This window comes from Dermacentor andersoni, chromosome 6 (genome assembly GCF_023375885.2).
Source record: "Dermacentor andersoni chromosome 6, qqDerAnde1_hic_scaffold, whole genome shotgun sequence".
In the NCBI taxonomy this organism is placed as follows: Eukaryota; Metazoa; Arthropoda; class Arachnida; order Ixodida; family Ixodidae; genus Dermacentor; species Dermacentor andersoni.
In genome coordinates, this window is record NC_092819.1 from 12,029,474 (window position 1) to 12,043,174 (window position 13,701).

The window sequence follows — 13,701 nt, forward strand, 5'->3', positions numbered from 1 at the left end:
GCAGTAGCCTATTTGTGTTTGTATTGCTGATCCTGTTGCCTGAACTTTACGAACGTGGTCGTCGGACAAGTTAACATGTTGTCACGCGTTTGTGATCCTATCATATTTCTGAACCTTTCAAAACGTCGCCACATGTCAAGGTCCAACTTCCCTAAATTTAAAATTGTCTTTTTATTTCTTGTGTTCTACGACTCTATCAGTATTTTTACAGCGCCGTGCAAGTTCTTGTAGTGCATTGGCGACAATGTTTTCTTCAGATAAAAGACTAGCCAGATGGTAGTTCTACAGGATAAAGCTGAAGAACGAATATTCTGCGAAATTGTAAAGTGCTTATTCCACGAAAACTTCTTTTTTTTTTTTTCGCCTAAAGGCACGTCGAACGGGAGGGCAGCACGGCACTGCAAAGTATTATTGCGACCCAGCTGCGCACGCAAGAGAGATGGCATGTTTGGAGGTGCGTGCTTGGAAGTCGTGTCACTTGAACTATTATTGTTCCTACATTTATTGGATTCCACAGAAGCCACTAAAATAGATCATATAGTTCCTGTTTTATATTGTGACTGGTCCTACTTTTTCCTGCTTGTTCATGAGAACTTCTCTTTCTCCTTACAAGCCAGTATGTTATCAGATTATTATCGTTTGCATGTCATGGGCACAGATTTTTTCGGCTTTTTGAGCTGGAGTCGCAGTGTCTGTCACTGGGGCAGTACCAATACTAATAAATAATTTATCACCTTGTGATCTCAAAAAAAAAAAGAAATTGCAATTCTAAATGAAATATTTTATTCGTACGATTGCAACAAGAACAATGGATCATTTATTTTCAATACACAACATATCGTTTCGGAAACTTACGCACAGAATGACTTCACAGCAGTAAATATCGTATTCTTTTGTTCTTTATCGACGTGCATAACACTGTTTAACCAATGCAAGCACCGTTTATTAATGTCATAAAGAGGTTGGTAGCGCATTCGCACTAACTTGTGTTTGTGCGTACCAGCAAGAATTTTCATAGAGCAGCGAGGGAGCTATTGTATTCATCTCAAGCACAAAACACATTGCCAATAAAATCCTTTCGCACTGCGTGCACATTGAAATCCCAACGACGCATCGCTACTACATTGTGCCAGAGTATGTAGGCCTAGGAGTATAACCACGGCCGTGAGGTACTGCCGCTTTGATCACTTACTGGAAAAATAGTATTTACTTTACAGTGTACCAGAAACATTTTTAATCATGCGCTGCAAAACACGTCGTAATGCAATATAGCATTTTCCAATTTTGTGGAAGACAATGCCGCAGGCAGTGCAGGGTACGCGCGGAGTCTAATGTCGGTATGAGCCGGACTTTGAGCAGAGAGTCTGCTAGTGTGAAACCCGAGGAAGAGCGTTTCAAGTGAAGTTCTCAGTGCCTTATTCTGGAATCATTTGAAAATTTCGGCTCTTAGGTAAACACAGCGAATTTTCCAAATGGCAAAGCTTAGCGGTCAAGTAGCTGGACTATAATAGCAGCCACCCTATGCTACAATATCGTCAGAGCAAGCACACAAACGTAAGTATTTGGACACAGGGCAATAATCAAAAGGCAAGGAGTAAAACTCTAAACAGTACTTGCCGAGGAAAATACGGCGGAGCTTGGTACAGAGGCAACCGAACGAGCGACGCACTTCTGCGCTGAATTCAGATTGCCTTACGCGCCGCTCTCTCTCGACCGAGCAGCGTCCTTGACGTGTATTCGGAAGGCCCATTATTTAGGAAGCGGACGTGACGTGACAGACCGCCAACACAATGCGCTTGCAGGCGTGGAATGCGTGCACCCGGAGACTTAGCAGAGTTTCCGAATGAAAATGAGTTCCGGCAATTTTCAGTTGAGAACAAATGCAGGCGTGCGCAGAAAGAACGATACCATGGCGTTCATGGCCATTTCTAGGTCTGGAACATATACGAAAACTTGCTTCCTATCGGTCTCTGCAAGAAATAAACGCACGGCTTTGCGTAGTGACAGACAAGCGTGCTAAGGTATGCAACGTAAGACCACCTTTTAAAACAAAGACGGAATGAATAATTTGGACGCATTCCTTTAGTTTCTTAATGGTCTCGCTTCCATATGTGTTATTTATTTATTTATTTATTTATTTATTTATCTATTTATTTATTTATTTATTTATTTATTTATTTATTTATTTATTTATTTATTCATTCATTTACTTACTTACTTACGTATTTATGTGTACATCACAGGTTCCAATCAGAGCATTGAGTCATGGAGGAGGAAATACACTAAAGTTAAACAGAGAATAAATCGTACCAAAGAAAAGAAAAGTGGCTGCCAGAAAAATTCGTATGCAATATTGAAGGCAGAAATTTACAAGAAGTGAGAGTATAAATTTTCGCGCAATGTTTCACTATCAGTGACGGAAACAAGGCTGTCAGGAAGATTGCTCCAGAGTGCAATGGCTCGTGGCAACGCTGAGGAATTAAAAACTGGTTCTACCCGTAGGCGGACAGTTTTCATTTTTTCAGGAGGGGCTTTCCAAACCAGCTTTCCTAACCCCATGTATATATATATTTCTCGCACTTGAAGAAACTTCGTGTGGCCTAGAAGAATTGTTCATTGAACTGACCGCCTTATATGAGTATTTACAAGGCCTCATAGTAGGAGCCAGTTCAGTTTCACAGGGTGTGAGACGGGGCTAGTTGGTATTCCATGCTGAAGTGACTAGCGCAGGAGTAGACACGGGGCACAAAAGGGCGACAAGGACAAGCGCTTGTCCTTGCCGTCCTTTTGTGCTCCGTGCCCACTCCAGCTCTATTCACTTCATCAATTTGACAGCCTGAGTCCTCCCCCACCCCCAAGAATCTGGCGTCCCTCCGGCGGTGTAATCTTCCTTCGTGTAATTGTCGTATACTTCGCTATCACTAATACTGCTTCGCTTTTCCGACGAAACTGCAGCCTCTCTCTGTATTTTCTTTTCTTTTGCTGTGGGTCCGAGTAGAAGCGCTCCTGAGCATGGCTGCTGTTGATTCTGATTTCGAGTGAATCCAGCTTGGCCTCATTTTGATGACTGAGTGAATTATACACGGTGCTCCGACTATTATGCACGACTCAAAAAAGAGCAGTTGTGTTGCTCGAAGAAAACATATTGTTTCTCGGACAGTGTAATAGCCCCCAGTATTTCTATTATTCCTGAAATATAATTCAACAATTGAAATTAATTATATAACTTGTGAAGTACTGTAGTAATTTTCAAAGTGTTAATGAGGCATTTCTAGGCACCCCAAAATCACATCTAACTGCGGTGTTTTCAGCGACGTACTAATTGCGCGCAATTTCTTTCGACTAGTAAATAAACTTTATGAAATCTGAAAAATATCAGTTGACTGCGTCTCCCCCCCGCTTCATAAAACAGCATCCTCAAATAAGCTGATTGAAAGCAACTGCATTGCCTGTGTTGGATCTCGAGGACAATCCCAATTGCTGTTCCCCCGATTTTGGACCTTGCCGTTGGGTGCGGGAGTTGGCCGAGGTTGAGGAGGACTTTGGTATGAAAACTGGAGGTTTATTTACATTATATACATTGAGAGTACAAAGAAATTAACAGTCATAAAGTCATTACGGGCCGGCAGCAACTCGGACGCTGCGGCCCGTGGCAAGAAGCTCGAAAGAGATGAATGAATGAATGCTACCTTGCTGCTCCCGGTCCCTGGCTTTTAACCCCTTCGGTGTCTCGAGGTCACGTCCTGTTCGGCTAATCGTCGAGCCCGCTCAGGTGCCGTCATTTTCGGCCAATCGGCGTGCCCTCTCAGGTGGCGTCATTTTAGGCCAATGGTAGATGCCCGTGCGAATGTAAGTCACACCCGGCGCCGAGGGTCGCGCTTTGGGCTCCAATTGTCCGAGGGATTACTTGTCTGCGGTATTGCCTTCCTGGTCTGCAACTGCCGTCACAAAGGCGGACGGGGGGGGGGATTGATCCCAGGGCTTCACGGTGCATTACGGCCGTCGTTGCCTCGCGGCTTGCAAGCGCCGTCACAATAGGCGGATGGGGGGAGACGGATTGTCTTCGAGCGACCTTTTAGAACAAGAAAGCAGCTTTGCTCGGGACCCACGTTACCTAAAACCGTGCCAGGCTCCCGCTATACTTTCGGGAAGAGTCAAGCAGTGAACAGCTGCGCATGCGGCGCACGATGGGGGGGACGCCAACTTGTTTGGACGTGCTGCGCCTCGGGAACGTGGTAGATGTGCTTCTGCGTTCGTTAATTAGGTATGACGCAATTCGATGTGGTCTGGTGAACTCGAAGTAGGCTCAGGAAAAGGTCCCGTATCTAACACCTGTCGCAAACCCGAAGAGACAGCGCATCACCTTGATAATGGTACGGAAGGAGCACCAACAGCAGGTTCCGCGGCTTTGCAGCTCTTCCTTCCTCTCTACGTCACACTTATTATCCGTCTCTCAAGAACGACTTATCACCATGTTAACAAAAGCCCCTTGATAACGCGGCCGAAGCGCCGCTCTGACCACGCACGAAACGCAAAAAGTAATGCAATAGGCATAGCATGTTTCAAAATCCCGGCTTTGCTCGCACCGCATCGACAGAGTGCGCGCGCAGCTACATTTCGGGCCAGAAACTTGCTTCGGATGAAAGCCGAATTGAAGTGACGGTTTTAGTTTGCATGAGTTTGCTGCAAAAAACAGGTTCATGGTAGAAATTAAAAGCGAAATAAACAGACCGGGAAGCGACCCATGTGTAGAGAAAAGGCCAAACAGATGCGTTCAGGAAAGTAAATAACCACTTATAAATAAGCTGAATTGCCAATTGGGACCCCTGCACAAAAAAAATAGAAACGTGCATCAGGTTTCAGTATGTCTTTATTATCTGTGAATTCGTAAGCGCAGTTGAACGCGAGCTGCTGCCTAGAGGACGTGTTCAAATAGGTCTCCTTCTGCAGCTGCGCAGCACTGAGTCCGCTTTATCACATTTTCAGTGGCTTTCTTGATGACCGACGCTCGAATTCTACGGCGGACATCAGTTATAGTTGTCTTGAGCTAATCTGACATCCGTCTCCATCATGTAAGTACGATCTTTCACATAACCCTAAAGAAAGAGTTCGAGGGGAGAGAGGTCAGGTGACCTAGCCGGCCAAACTACAGGTCAATTACAGGTGCCTTCCAATCTATTGCGCATGAAAAGTCGCATACAGCCAATTTCGGGCTCGGCTGCTGCTGGGTGCCCCATCTTGCTGGTACCACAGAAGTGGAAGACGTGACAGCGGGCTTCGCCGAGAAACTCATCCACCACTCCTTCAAGAATTTCGTCCATGTAACGCTGTCCAGTCAGTGTGTTATCGAAGAAGATGGGACTGATTATAGAACCGGCGCAAATTCCGCACCACACATTGAACGACCACTGGTACTGGTGCCGATTGTGCTCTACCCAGTGTGCATTGTAGTCACTTCAATAGTGCGCATTATGCAAATTTACCTGGGCGTTTCTGTGAAACTTGGCTTCATGCTGCACATGATGTTGCTAAAAAATTCCGTTGACTCATCGGCTTTTGTGAGGACCCAATTCAAGAAATCTAGACGATTCTACAGATACTTAGCTTCCAAGCATTGCTGCTGGTTAAGGTGGTACAAGTGAAAGGCCGTCGTTTAGAATCCTCCATACCGATGACTTGGAAATTGGTACCTGGGCGGCCACGTCGCGCATGCTAGCATGAGGGTTTGAGGCCATAAATGCTTGAACACCCGTGCGTAGGCTATATAGGACTCAAAAATGGAGTCCTGCGATGCTGTTTTTTGAAGCTGCCGATAGCCGACGTGTTTCGTTCACGCCACACTTCCATGACTGATATATATTTGCGGCCTTGCTCTTGTGATTTGCAGCTCCCAAGGTAGGAACATTTTTACTTTCTGCTCATTACAGCACGACATGGCGACTGGGACGAAACAAAACGCACCTTTAAACCTCTGCACTGTCGTTGTCAATTCGTTTTTGTGGTGATAGGTCCTGTGGCAAAAAAAAAAAAAGAAGAATCATCCGTGCACTTTATCTACGCTAAGACAACAGCTATTACAGCTTGTTTCCAACTAACACCAAACGCGACGTGTTACTCCGACCGAGGCGCGGCAGATAAGGCACTAGCTTGATCACGATGTTTTACAGTGAAGCTCTATATCTCTAGTCGATTCGTCCAGCCGTCCGTATGTCGCTTGTACGCCGAACACTCCTCCTGGGCGACCCCATGCGAATGCACAAAAAGAAGTGAAAGAGAGGCGCGATTGGCTGCGCGAGTAGTGACGTGGTTTCTCTCCGTCGCAGCCAAGCGGGCGCCCAGCAGTTTCTCTCTGGCGCCGAAATGGGTAGGCCACGCGTCATACGTACTCCTTAAGGGCAGGCAGCTTTCGATCTGCAACGCCGCGTGGAGAACCGACAACAAGCTCGTCTACGTCGTCCCGATGACGCAGCCCGAGCACAAGAACAGGCTCGTGCAGCCATGCGCAAGCAGCAACTGCGTACCCAGGATCCTGCAGCCTACCAAGCCGCTGTTTAACGAACTGTCGTGAGTAATCCTGTGATAAACACCAGGGCCGCCCGTTTCAGCTTCGCTGGTTAACCATCTGTACGGAGTGCTTGGGTGGTAATTTTTCTCTTTACTTCCTTCATTTAGTTCTAGCTAACTGAGAAGGAGCCTGTTCGAGGACGCTGCTTTATGGTTCAGGTGGGCGCGCAGTCACGTGGTACTCGCCGTATTTCGCAGGGTTGATTTACTCGTATATCAGTAGGAAAAAATTAGTCCGTCGCTGAAATACCGCATTTAGATGTCCATTGGCTGAACTTACAAATGCCTCATTGACAATTTCATGATTATGATAGTACGTATCGAGTTAGATAATTATTTAGTTACCTAATTAAATCACAATAATAAAAAAATACTGACAGCTACTCCACTGTATTAGAAACAATATGCAAGAGGTTTTCTTTTTCTTCGAGCAACACATAGCTTTTTTTTATATCTTGGTGCTTGATCGTTAATTGGGACACCCTGTATATATTTATGATCTCTGCATGCAACTGACGATGTTTCCACCCTAATAAACGTTGTAGATTAGTAGAAGTGTTTTCTTAATGAGTCGTTAGCTCTGCTTACTGGAAAGACAAGCGATACTGAGACACATATCAGTCACGTGCATTTCACACGCCGTTGATAAAAGACTCTGCCGAAGGGGTCACTAAAGTCTATAGTTTTTTTTTCAGAGTCTAAACAGCACGGAAAGCATTTTGAAGCCAGGTGAATATGCAGCATCATATTCATTCTCTATGCATAAGCTACCCCTACCTTTAGATATAGTTGTTCATTGGCTACCTCCTTCTCTTTAAAGATATAATAAACTTTGTCCTGTGCACATATATAAATATATTGTATATGTGCGTGGTGTGTACTGTGGAAATTTAAAACGATGTTGAAGTGAGAAAATACCAATGAGGCAGCAGCGGCTAGTATTTCTAATGCGCTTGTTCTGTTGTCAGGATTTGCAGAAATAAATCAAAGTATGAATTAAAATCCGCGCACGTCCGCGCCAAAATTAATACCGCAAGCTTATAAACACTTTAAGTGAAAAGGTCGAGGAAAGTCAAAAGGAACGTCAAGTGATGTGGGTGACAAAACTCTGGCAATGACGCGATGGAAAGGGGGGGGGGGGGGGGCTTAGGCCCGGAGGGAGCTCGGGCCCCAGAGCGCCTCCCCGTAGTCGGGGACTATGGTTCTACCGAATATGCGCATGAGGTAATGATGATTATGAAGACGTCTAGAAGTACGTTGTAGAGTTACAAAAGGCAATTTGTGTTGTGTTGTGCCGTGAATCTAATTGTGTATCAGAAATAACAGAGAGAGTGATCTACGGGTACATAATGCTTGAACGGATGAATGCACTTTCATTCGAGGAACACTGGAATGGCGCTCTTAGTTGGATGAAATGAATCTCGCGGCTGCGTTTTGTACGGCTTTTAAGATTGAAATTATGTAATTTGGATGAGGTGACCAGATTGATCAGGTGAGTTCAAGTTGCAGACAAACGAAGGTTATATAAGCTAATTTGCGTTTGCTAGCAAGGGAGCGGTGTAGGTTTTGATGTAAATATTGAAGTATTTTGGAGGCCTTTGCGCGTAAGCTCACGATGTGTGTTTTCAACGAAAGAGTAGACATGAAATTTAAGCCCAAGTACTGCGCCCGAGCCCCTGGAGAGTCGTTTATCGACTAGGAAACGTTCGAATTTGACTGTTTGAGAGAAAATGAGACTATTTTGCACTTCGACGAGTGCAGTCATTAGCCACTCAGAACACTAGGAATAGATTAGGTTAAGATCGTTTTGAAGGAAGACGTGGTCATCATAATTTTTAATAGCTCTATATACAGGGTGTCCCAGCTAAATTTAGCCCGAGTTTAAAAATGTGCGAATGTCGTGTAGCTGGACAGAACAAAGGTAATGTTGTTTGCCGTCCATTGCAGAAACTCAAATTACTATTTTTTATTCCGCCTAATTAGACAATTAGCAATAATTGATAAATCACCTTCTCAAATATTATAATTAGATGAAAAGTGTCAATGAGAAAATTGCAGAGCGACATGAAAAACTCCCGATACAGCGATACAAAATATTTTTCTTGGCGTGATAGAAGCCCGTAAGTGCACGCTATATTGCCGCGAGGCTGGCCGCTCGAGACACGACCCCAGCGGCATAATGAGATGCCAGGGACCAATCAAGTAGACCTGAATCAAGCCATATTGATAGTTACATACCGATACAATTTGTACTCGCCACTGTCATGCAACTCGCTGTTCTCAATACCTCCGTGTGTTATCAATGCCTCCGTGGGTGTACGAACTATCATGCACCAAGATTTAAAATATGCAAATGCCACGTAGCTGGAAAGAGCGAAGGTAATGTTGTTTGCCATTGCTTGGAGCACTCAGATTATTTTCTGCATTCACCCTAATTAGATAATTTATCTTAAATATTTAATCAAATTCCCATATATTATGAGTAAATGAAAAGTGTCAGTCAGAATATTGTACAGCGACATAAAAAACTCCCGATGCAGCTTTCTGTTGCTCAATACGTGCTACAATGAAGCGTTTTTCCGGACGTGAAAGATGCCAGTGAATACACGCAAAATGCCTCAAGTGGCCAGTCGCGCGGCAACTTTTCGTGTACTCGCGGGCTTCTTTCTCGCTCGGAAAACATTTCTTACGTAGCACGTATTGAGCAACAGAAAGCTATATCGGGAGTTTTGCATGATGCTCCGCAATTTTTTCATTGACACTTCATCTACTTATAATATTTGTAGACTTGATTAGTTAGTTAAGGCTAATTATCCAATTAGGCAGATTGCAGGAAATAATGTGAATATCTCCAAGCGGCGGCAAACAACATTACCTTGGTTTGTAGAGCTGCGTGGCTTTTGCATATCTTTAAATTTTTGTACATGATAGTTGGGACACTCTGTATATAAGCCATGCCGTTGCAGTTTGTTTCCTTATATTTTCTTTCATGAAGGGCTATATAGCTTTAACGAAGCCGAATTAAGCGCAAAAAGTTATCTCTAAATGCAAATTACGATGAATTTCGTGTTAGGCTTCAGTACAAGCTAACTGCCACAGTTATGTAAGTTTAAAGCTCTGAGCAAGCATGAGTGCCGTCATTCTTATTAGGAATAAAGTGACGCTCTTTCTATCCCGTTCCTTTGCCAGTGACGCTCATGACGTCCCGCACAATCCTTAAGGCATTTGAAAAGATGCGCATTTTCTCGACGACTATGTCAGTGAACTTTTAGGCGCACCTTGCGTTTGAGTTTATTGATAACCTTTCCAGTATTTTGTTAATTAAACAAAACCTGGTGAAATATAAATATGTGAGCGAACAATGCCAGCCTTCGTGCTCCTGGATCCTGTCGAGTCTCATGTGCTTTATTATTGAAACAAAAAAGAGGGGGAGAGGACCAGCAATCACACGTCCTACACTAAAGAAGTTACACCCTTTGGGTCTTATCTCGTCCCACAACAATAATCGTCATCTGTCTTGTCTGTATTTCCTTTTTTAACGCTAGCAGTCCGGTACTTCCAAGTCACAAACGGCTTGCGCGTTATCAGTGTGACACAGCATTCTCGACAGGAAAGTAGCGAGCGCCGAGTTTTGAAGAAAGGAAACGCAAGCAAGGCAGATGAAGATTATTGTTGTGGGACAAATACACACCCAAAGGACGCAACCGTTTTAAGAGTGTAGTTTCGTGTTTGTGTACCGAAAGATCCGTGCATCGGTTTCCCTTCTTGGACAAATATTTTAAACCAATGCGCGCCTATGCATATATTTGTGCGTGTGCGCGTGTGCGTTTGTATGAGAGTGTGTGTGACGTGGCACAAGGCCTTGTTCTACTGGAAGCATTTCCCCGCCACGCAGATGACATCAGTGTCAATGAGACACCATGTTTCTGCCACGTGAAATCCTATAGCACTTTCGCTGCTATATGTACACTGCTCAGTCAAGAAAACGCGATATTTGGAGAGCCTGATTGCCGGCACTTTATGCGCCACTGGCAGGCAATGGGGGCATTGAACCGAAGCATTTTTGTGTAATATGAAAGCACGGGCCTTTGCGGCGCATTTCGACAGCATTTGGCCCCTCACCTATCACGCAGCGCCGACAGGTAGCACAAAAAGCGCAGGCCATGTTTCAATCGCCGAATACTGCACACACAGAGTAAAATAGATAAGTATTAAATCGGGCCCAAATCCCGTTCAAGACGAAGTTCAAAATCGCTTTGCAATCATAGTATTCTCCCCCATGAGTTCCTAATTTCTAGCGTGTCTCTTGCTAACGACATATTGTGGGCTCAAATAATGGCGAGCGTCTTTGCAACACCAATGATAGAAATGCTGGAGGGGTAACTTACACGCATATTGAAAGTTTCTTGTGCTTTATCGGATGCATATCGGCGGAATGGCTTGCTCTCTCTCTTCCCTGACGCGTACACACATACACACTTTCTTTGTTATTGTGTTGGAGGGAAAGCGAAGACGCTAGAGGCAACAACACAGCTGAATAGAGCTATCTGCGCAGCTGCAATAGTCCTAGTAATGTCCTATCAAATGAAGCTGAAATTGAATGCTACAAAATTCATGCAGCCGTTGGACAAAATACAGCTTCAGGCAGGTTAGCGTACAGATTACCCCGTTTTCGCAGTCTCCCAGCGCAGGGTAATAGACAATTGTAAAGCATTATGCTTGCAAGCTTTGAAGCCAGTCGCGTCGCATTTTCAGTCTTCTGTTCTCACTGTGATGCGTTTATTCTGCGAAATAACGCGTTCTCCACTTTCGTCGTGATCTTTTTATCTCGCTTTCTGCGTACGAACTCTCGCTCTAACCTTGAAACCTAGGCTACTAGCGTTATAACGAAGCAAGAAATAATATAATGAAAACAGATGGCGCAAGAAATACACCAGCATCAAATATACACGACTCAATTCGCCTGTTGTTGTACCATCCCTGAATTATTCAAGAGCAGATATTCGCTCTCAAGGAAGACGGTTTTCCCACACGCACAAGACACACAATGAAATGGACAACGCGACTTTAGCACCAAGTCTAAAAGCATTAAAATATGAAATGAGTAGAGAGGCGCATTTGCATACTATAAAGGGAAATTAAAGTGGTATTTTATTTTAACACATTATGGTAATTTTGCAGCATGCCACAAGTGGCTTATGCTTGCGTGGTTACTTACTAACCGAACACACTTTTGCATTGTCCCCATAGTTCGCAATGTGGTTCCTCACGAAACAGGCTTCCCAGTAGCAGTATAATCACCGCAGCACGCCGGTGGCAGCAGAAAAAGAAAAAAATTGCATCTGTCATATTCTTTAGTAAACCAAGACAGATGCAAAACGTGATTACAGAAAATACAGCAGATAAAAGTATACTTTGACAGCAATGCATTTCCCCGTGCAGTTTATTGCGATAGCAATTATGTGGACACTCCAGGTAAATTTATGCTGTCAGCGTTGGCGTCGCCGTGAGGTTCCTAATAAACTCTAAGGGTGATAAAATCGTCGCTGCGCCCAGCATGCTGTACGTGCGAGAGAAAGCGCGCAAGTGAGTCCGGCGATCGCGGTTGAATCTCACGCACGCGACGGTCGAAAGCGGGGACGCGCGCTGCCTTCCGTCGCCCGCAAGGCTTCGGGGGGAGGGTAGAGAGGGGGGAGCGGGGGTGCGCGTTGTACGCCGTCTGCGTACAACGCGCGGCGGCTACAGAGTCCGCGCGTTTTCGGGACTTACTTGGCGTTGATGCGAGCGGCGGTGGCAGGAAGGTCAATTCGCTCGCTGCTGCTGCCGCCTTTCCTGACAGCAGCGTTTCGACAGCGAGTTTCCGCGGTCATCGAGTGAGATGTGTTCACGTTTGCTTGTGCGTGCGTGACACCATGCTTGTAAATTTAATTAATACGCCTATGTGCACTAGTATATACGACCGATAAAACTACTATTCTTACTTCGTATAGCTATCCAATAATTTGCTGTCGCAATCGATGCTTCGCCTTTCGGGCCGAACTGTGAACTTCCCACTGTGTGATGTTATGCGAAGCATTTTGCAGGTACCTAGCTATCTAGCATTGTTTGAAATTTCGCAAAACGACGCCAGCCCGACCAACGGGTTTGTGTAAGTTGAGTAGAAGCGTGTGTGGGCCACGAGCATACGTGTCTGTGACGACGGCAGCCCGACGACGGCCACGTTGAAGACGATCGTATGGCGGCAACGGTACGATTTGTACGCCGGGCGTCCAACGCGGGCTTACGACATGGCAGTTGTTTCCGCATAGGTAGTGGACGAGCGTAAGCGAGAGAAACATGAATTGTGATGTCATCGGCGACCTACGTGTTACGAAATCGTGCGTATTCCTATGGCTATGTCATGTGATGTTTGTTGAATCGACGATGACAATTGTATCGGCCAAAGAAATGCTAAAACATGATTAACTTGGGCTATCATGAAGTCGATACAACATCGCACAATTTTTACGTAGCGTGGTGCGACGAAAGTACTGAGAAAAAAATTAATGAGCAAATCCACTCTGTGAAGGTGGTTTATTAACGAAGCTGTTTAGCACACGACACGGAGGTGACACACAATTTTGAACAAAGGTATGAATTCATTTATTGTCTTGATGGGTGGTCATCGTGACGAAAGGTACGCACACTCATTTATTGTATTGATTTGTCTATTTCACTCGCAACTGCAATCACATTCTTTGATAATGTCAAATTGATGCACGTACGCCGCCGAGTGGTCGTTTGGGCCGGATCAGCGGGGGATCGCAGAGGATATCTCTGCAACAGGGAACGCGTAAACGGCTCCATTTTCGGTACCGGCACATCCACATTGAACTCACCGACAACGACAAGAGGGGCAGTGTCCTCGCAGCCAATTCACGCAAAGTGAGTAGCCATGAACCTTACGGGACTAGGAGTAGTAGTAGTAAACAACTTTATTGTGGTCCTGAGGAGCGAGGCAGGGGGCCTGCAAGGTAGGTCCCAACCCAGCCATGTCGGAACAGAGAGGCCGTGTCTCTCCGCTCGTTCGCGGGCCCTCTCGACAGCCAGAAGCTCGACGTCTTGTCTGGGGCCTGTGATGGCCTTCGTCCAGTCTTC

General features: G+C 45.2%; 1 protein-coding gene across 1 annotated transcript in view; it reads left to right on the top strand.

Annotated features, from left to right (window-relative positions):
- Window positions 1-13,701, top strand: part of LOC126521223 (MFS-type transporter SLC18B1-like) — a 126,148-nt gene that overhangs the window by 32,137 nt on the left and 80,310 nt on the right. The gene's annotated exons all lie outside the window — the stretch shown is intronic.